Source organism: Crocuta crocuta, unplaced genomic scaffold (genome assembly GCF_008692635.1).
Source record: "Crocuta crocuta isolate KB4526 unplaced genomic scaffold, BGI_CrCroc_1.0 scaffold70, whole genome shotgun sequence".
Classification (NCBI taxonomy): domain Eukaryota; kingdom Metazoa; phylum Chordata; class Mammalia; order Carnivora; family Hyaenidae; genus Crocuta; species Crocuta crocuta.
In genome coordinates, this window is record NW_027528417.1 from 9,176,535 (window position 1) to 9,184,329 (window position 7,795).

Below are 7,795 nucleotides of genomic sequence, written 5' to 3' on the forward strand. Positions count from 1 at the left end.
CATCTTTGTGGCCAGAACCAGTTAGCACTGGGGCTGTGTCTCTAGCATCCCTGCTCAAGTTTCGGCTGCCGTGGCCACACAGAGCAGGCCTTGTTTGCTCATGAAAGTCCTGGTCTCAGTTTTGTTCCAGGGATGTGAAGGCCTCAGCAGGGCCTTTGTGGCCGAAGAAACCTCCTGTACAATAGGGCCACCCTCCTCCAAAGTGCTCGCCCCACCCTGGAGGGGGGGCCGAGGCTCACCAGCCGCTGGCTGCCCAGCAGTTGTGGATGTGGAAAGTTCCATGAGGCCCAGGAGAAACAGAGGACTCAGGGCTCTTCTGGGCCAGGTTCCTTTTAGGCCAAGTCACAACCTGAGGGCAAGCGGCTGCCAGCCCTCGCCTGCCTGGTGGTGCCAACGTCAACCATACCCCCTGGGGGACAAGATGGGAGAGCTAAAGCCAGCTGAACTGTCTCACTCAGAAGCTGCCTTTGTCTGCATGGTGCAGCTTTTGACCCCTCTTCATCTAGAGTGCCGAGACTATTCTATGACTAAACACAGAAGGCGTAGTGGGGAAAGGTACGGGTGAAATTTTATGAGCGTTAACTCAACGCCAAGTGGTATGGGAAGCGCTTTAACAACAGTTAATACGTATTAAGCGCCTACTATGTCCCAGGCATTCTTTTAAATTGTTAAGCAATTTATATTTATTGTTTCATCCTAGGTTCCCAACAATCTTACAAGGAAGGTAGGCGTATTAGCATCGTCGCTTTACAGATGACAGTGCTGAGATTCAGAGAGATTAAGTGACTTTCCTGAGGTCTGTAAGTGGTGAGCTAGGATTTAAATGTGGGATTTGAATCTATGTCTGTGCTACAGAGTAGTCTATATTCTTTTTCCTTTTTTTGTTAAGTTTGTTTTTTTTTAAGAGAGAGAGCGAGAGAGCAAGTGGGGAAGAAGTAGAGAGAGATAGAGACAGAATCCCAAGCAGACTCTGCACTGTCGATGCAGAGCCTGAAGCAGGGCTCAAACTCGTGAGACTGTGATCTGAGCCAAGATCAAGAGTCAGATACTTAACTGCCTGAGCCACACAGGCGCCCTTTTATTCTTTTTCTTTATTGATGTGTAACTGACATATCACAATCGATCATTTTCAGTATATGTGAGACCGTCACCAGTCAAGGGGGTGAACATATTCATTTGCTCAAAAGTTGCTTCGTGACTCTTTGTAGCACCTTCACCCTATCCCTCAGCGACCACAGATCTGTTCTCACTATGTATTAGTTTGCAATTCCTAGGATGTAGAATTCCCAGAACCATACAGTATATACTTTTTTTTTTTTTATCAAATGTGGGTTCTTTCACTTGATATAACCATTTTAAGATTCACCCAGGTTCTTGCATACATCACTAATCTGTTCTTTTTGATTGGCAAGTCGCTTTCCATTGCATCGGTATACCAGAGTTTATTTATACATTTTTCTGCTGGTGGTCATTGGGGTTCTGTCTAGTTTCCAGCTGTTAGGATTAAAGCTGCTATGAACATACGTGTACAAATCTTGGATAGACACATGCTTTCATTTTTCTTGGGTGGAAACCTAGGAATAAAATGACTAGGTCATATGGTAGGTTATATATTTAAACATTGAAGAAATGGCCAACTCTTTTCCCAAGTGGTTGTACCGTTTAACATTTCCACTGACAGTGTATGAAGATTCCAATTGCTCCAGCCCTTCATCAATATTCGGTGTGATCAGTCTTTCATGTTAGCCTTTCTAATAGGTGTGCTGTGTAGTGAAAGCTCGTCTTTTCATGTGCTTATTTGCTATCATATACCTTCTTTGCTGAAATATCTATTTAAATCTATTGCCCACATTTTTACTGGGTTGTTTAAGTTCTTATGATTGAGTTTTGAGAGTTCTTTATATATGCTAACTACAAGACCTTTATCAGATATAGGACGTGCAAATATTTTCTTCCAGGCTGTGGTTTGTCTTTTCATTCTCTTAACAAGCATCTTTGGAAGAGCAGAAGTTTTAAATTTTGATAATGCCCCATTTATCAATTTGTTCTTTTATGGATGACACTTTAGTTGTAATATCCAGTAAATGCTTGCCTACTTCAAGGTTGCAAAGGTTTTTTCCTATGTTTTCTTCTAGAAGTTTTATAGTTATGTTTTTCACATTTATGTCTCACTCTCCTGCCCAGACACAATCAATGACTCTCAATGCCACTAAAATTATGTTAACTCATGGGGTCGTGGATATTTAGAGTAGAAAGAGACCTTAGACATCATGTCTACAGAATAGTAAAGAAGCCATGTTGAGCCGTCTTGTTTCTGATGTGAGAGCTAATTACCAAGGAAAGGAAATCACTTTGATGCAAAAAATCTGTAACTCCTCCTGTCTTAGGAATTCTGGTCTTGTTTTATTTGGTTTTGAGCTTAATGGCAGGATTTTTATTGCAATCCAAGCCTAATACTTTTCCCTCTAAAAATGTAAAAGAGTCACACTGCCTTTCAAGGCTCTCCTCACTTTCATTCCAGTCCATTTCCTGTCCTTCCACTAAACTCCAGGAAGCTGGCGTCTATACCGCAGGAACTTGCTGACATGACCTCTGTGCCTTGGCTCCTTTTTCTCTCTGTGTCTATTTCTTCCTGAAATACCTTCACTCCTATCACTTGAGGCTGATCTTAAATACCACCTCTTCCATTAAACCTTCCCTGATTCCTCCCGATAGGCATTCGGTTCTCGGTCCACCACTCCAAGTTCCCATCATCCTGGGTCTGATATGAAAGATACACTGAATGGAACTAGAGCCAAGATAAGATTAGTGAGTTTGATGACATAGCAGCAGAACACCAAATGCAAGCCAAAATTTAACCCAGAGGTAAAAAGAGAACAGGAAAAATAAACACACCGTCAATGAGTTGTGAGACCGCTCCAAGTGGCTTAATATATGTGTAGTTGGGTCACAGAAGAAGAGGAGAGGGTGACTGAAGGAATGATGGCTAAGGTGTTTGTATATTAAATTTAAAAAACTACATATCCTCAGATCCAAGGTCAACAAACCCCCAAGCACAAGAAATTTGTGAAGAAAAGTACAAGGCATATCCTAATCAAATAGCTTCAAACTAGTGGTAAAAAGAAAAAAACAAACAAATTAAAGCATTTGGGGGTGGGGGGAGGCACAATTTGTAAAAAAGGAACACAAATGACAGCAGACTTCATGTAGAAAACAGTGCAAGTCAGAAGACAGTTGAGAAACGTCTTTACAGTTCTGAAAAAGAAAACCAAGTTGGAATTCTATACCCAGAGAAAGTATCTTTCAAAAAAAGAAAGTGTAATAAGGACTCCCTGAGACATATAAAAGCTGAAAGGGTGACACTATACAAAATATCAAGGGAAATCCATGAAAAGGGGTACTAGGTGGACATTGGGATCTACAGAAAGGACTGGAAAACACCAGGAAGGGCAAACACGAGTAAATGCATATAATTTTTAAAAGTTATTTAACTCCCTTTCAAAGATCATTTTTAAAAAGAGAATTGCCAGCTAAAGGCAGAAATGACAGCAATGTATTGGAGTACAATGAGATAGCACCAAATGGCAGTGTTCTCTGTAAGGTTCTTATGTTATGAGGGAAGTAGAATATCATTTGAGTGAAAGATGTACACCATAGACCCAAAGCTAACATTAAACATCCAAACAAAGAGGTATAGCTGATATGTTGATAAAGGAGATAGAATGGAATCATAAAATGTATTCGATTATTTCAACAAAAGGAGAAAAAGGGGAACAAAAAGTCCATCAGACAAGTAGACAATATCAAGATGACAGACTTAAATGGCAAGATTTAAGCTCAATTCATCAGTAACCACAGTCCATGAAAATGGTCTAAACTCCTGAATTCAAAGGCAATATATAAATAAAGATGTTAGACTTTGATTGTCTGGGTAATTGATTGATATGTCTGGGTGAAATGTACATGAAATTCTTCTCACTTTTCTTGTAATCTTTCTGTAACTTTGAAATTGTTCTAAAAATAACTTTCAGAATATAATCTTGGTAATTATTATTTTTTGATTTTTTTTTTTTGGAGAGAGAGTGTACGTGTGTGTGCAAGTGCAGGTGGGGAAGGTGCAGAGGGAGAGGGAAGGAGAGAATGTTAGGCAGCCTCCACGCTCAGCATGGAGCCAATTGTAGGGCTCCATCTCACGACCGTGAGATCATGACCTGAGCTGAAATCAAGAGTTGGATGTTTGACCAACTGAGCCACCCAGGTGCCCCTGAAAGCGTTACATAACAAACAAACAAAAACAAGCAAACAAACAAATAAATGTTGTTTAAAAAACCCTCTTACCTCTCATTTCATTCAGTTTTATAGGATCTTGATTTTCCCATCTTGCTGATCACTGATAGAGGTATGCTCTGGAAAGAGCACTGGGCAGGGAGTCAAGGGACCTGAGCTCTAGTTCCATTTCTACCATGTATCTGACTTGACTTTTCTGAGCCTCAGTTTTCTTATCTGCAATGGGCATGACAAACCATACCTCATCGGTGATTATAATAAATACACTGCTGAGTCATGGGTGGTCCGTGAAAGCCGCCTGAAACCTGCATGCTGCAGCTACGAAAAGCCTTGTGGCTGGAGCCAATGCCAAGTGCAGGCCAGAACCAGATGCTGCCAGGCACAGGTGTTGCTAAACTCCTGGCCCATCTGCAGCTCTAGCCCACCTCCAGGGCATCCTTCCTGATGGCTTTCTCTGGAAACCATTCAAATGCGGACCACGTCAATGCCTCTCCCCTACCCCCCTCCCCCCGCACCAACACTGAGGGAGGGGATGCCCAGCCACCGACAAAGCACGAACCCCCACACTGGTCCCATCAGCTTCATCCCATGGTGATGGTCAGGCCGTGACCCTTATCGTTTCACACGTGGACCATGGTAAGAGACTCGTAAAGGTCATCCAGCCTCCGATTCCAGTCTGACCCCCAGCTCCTCGTGTCCAAATGGAGTCTCCATTCCATACTGTGGTCAAAATGGTTTTTTGATAAAGAAATTTTGATTATGCTTCTTCCTGCTCAAAATTCTTCAATGGCTCCCCATCACCCTCGGGCTAAACTCAGCTTGTCACAAGGTAACCCAACCATGACTCTTTAACAATCTCATCACCCAGCTTTCCTCCCTTGACAAAGACACGGACTTGGTTCTAATCACTCCAGGCCGGTTGCTGCTACGGGACTCCTGTGTGATGTTTAGTGAGAAACCTGTTATGCCCCAGAAACCCTGCCAGGGGCATTTCACTGTCAGCTTCCCCAGCCTTTACAACAATTAAGTAAGAGTGTACTAGGCCAAAGGGAAGATGTGATGGTTCACGTTTTGAAGGATGTTCTTCAGCTCAGCTCACATGCCACTTCCTCCACAGAGCCCACCTAGGTTGGATCTGCTCTCGTTCCTTTTCAGGGTGCTGGTTGTCTAAAGTTATTTCTTGACCGGGATCCAGGATTTTTACTTTCTTCCTCAAGTCTAACCCCTACCAAACAAATGCGAGCTTCTTGAGCTGAGAGTGCACGTCATGTTCACCTCTGTTCCCCAGGCCAGGAGTCAGGACTGAATGGAACGGCGCCAGATGCCTGTTGCTGGCCCTAAGCCTTCTTATGCGCCTGCGCAGACACGGCGCCTCACCTTCTCCCCCAGTTTCTGGCTTTTAGGGAGTCCGGTGACAAGGTGTGGGGTGTTGCTGTCTTGGAGGGAAGTGCGGCAAAGGCCTCAAACAATGGGAATGTTCCCAAGATTGCAGGGGCAGTAGGGCGTCTGGGTCCCCACGTGGAGCCCCCCGTGCTGCTGGGCTCCGCCATGCCCCTCTGCCTCTGGTGGGCAGTGTCTCTTGACAGCCAGGCAACTGAGATCCTTTCGGTGTACCCGGGAGACAGGGCGGGGCTCGCTGGGAGCCCGGCTCTGGACTGGGACAAACGAGAGATCCAGAGACCCCATCGCTGACCTGGCTGGGCAGCGGAGACCAAATCTCTCCGGAACTGGGCATTTCCAGGCCAGCCTTTGGCCAAGGATGTCACATGGGGCAACACAATCCAAAACTCAGAGTTCACGGGAGGGGTACACAGGGTGGTTGTGACCATGGGAAAGGTCGATTCCATAAGAGCCCTGGGGTCGGGGTGAGGGGCAGATGTTGAAGTGAATGCCGGGAGAAGAAGGTGAAGTGGAGAATTCTCATGATGAGAACAGTCGTTTTTGCTGTTGGGTGTGTGTGTGTGTTCTCTTGGGGACGGGGTGGCAGTCGTGATCCCGTATGTGTGTTTGTGTATGTGTGGCTTCGTTGGCAATGAAGTTCATTGAGCTTATTCCAGGACTGGGTTTGGCAAACTGGAGGGAGCCTGCCACCAGACACTCTCCAAAGTCTCATGCAAGTCCCCTCCTGTCTTGGGCCTCAGTTTCCCCACCTGTGCATGAAGAAGTCGAGCCCCCAGCTCTGGCATGCTTTTTCCTGTCCTCCATTTTAAGCTCCCTTGGATCTCCGCCCCTCAGTAGAGGCTTTAGGTAGGCAAAAGGAATGGGGTGTCCCATAGCAGAGCATGGGCAGAGGGAGGTACCCCTTCCCTCTCTCAGTCTGCACAGGGCACGTGTCAGGCAGGAGGGTGCACCAGATTCGGGACTGGGATAAACCGGGCGCATTCTGGTGGGGTGGAGGGAATCCTGACGTTTCTGGTTGGTGGGATGGAAGGGGGAGGTATGGCGAGGCATGCAGGGCAGCTGTCGCCTTCTCAGGAGGTGACACCGAAGCCCCTGTGTTGCGCCGGGCTTAGGGACAGCCCTCCTGTCCTCGGCGCACCAGCCTCCTCTGCTCAAGGCAGGATAGTGGAGCCAGGGAGCACACTGGTACCGCGAGGGCCCCAAGAGACGTGCGGCCGTTCTGTCCCTTCACAGACTTGACCCCGACGCCAGCGCAGGGACGGGGCGTGCCCAAGTTAGGGCAGAGCTGAGACGAGTCCATGCCGAGCTGGACTGTAAGCAGGCCCTGCGGGCACATGGCAGGCTGGCTTCAAATGCCAAGGGAAGTTTCCAAAATCATGAGGCTTAAGACAGGCGAAGCTACCACGTGTGTGTCACAAGTCAGGAGAGCGGTCACCCTTGCAGGAGGTGACACCCTGGAGGATCACGGGCGGGGGAGCAGCTTGTGGGAGGCGGGAGTATTCGGGTTCTTGACCCGCTTGGTAGCGGTGTGGTCGTTTGTGACAATCTATTGGGCTGTACAGATGACGTGTGCATTCCACTTCGATCAAAATGGATTTTTTTTTTTAAAAAAAAGAATGAACTGAAAAGCGGGGAAAGGAAGCACGTGGCTTGGAGGCCGTGTTCAGCACCCCCCTCCCCGGGGGGCATGACGCGGGAGAGGGCCGCCCCCCTGCGAGGGCCACGTCGGCCGCCCGCACATATTGGCAGAGCAAACACCCGGGCCTCCCAGCGACGCCGGCCCCTCTGTGTACACAGGGTGTTAGGCCAGCCTCCACCGAGTTGCACTTCATGGTGACAAAGACAACAATGCCACCATCTCGTAACTGTCAACAGCGTCGCCGCTCTCCAGTCGTTGGTCCAATATTTACAGAGGCCCGAGGAGCCGTGTCTCCTCGGCAATATTGACTTCGATTCTCCGCTTGCGGAAAACCTGCCTGCCCCCGGCCCTGCCTGCCCCCCTGCCCCAGCCTCGGGAAAGTGCACGGCCACGGACAGAAGGTTGGGGAGGGTGGGGTCGTGGAGGGCCAGCCTGGTTTCCCGCTGCTGTCCCTGTGGCCTGGGAAGC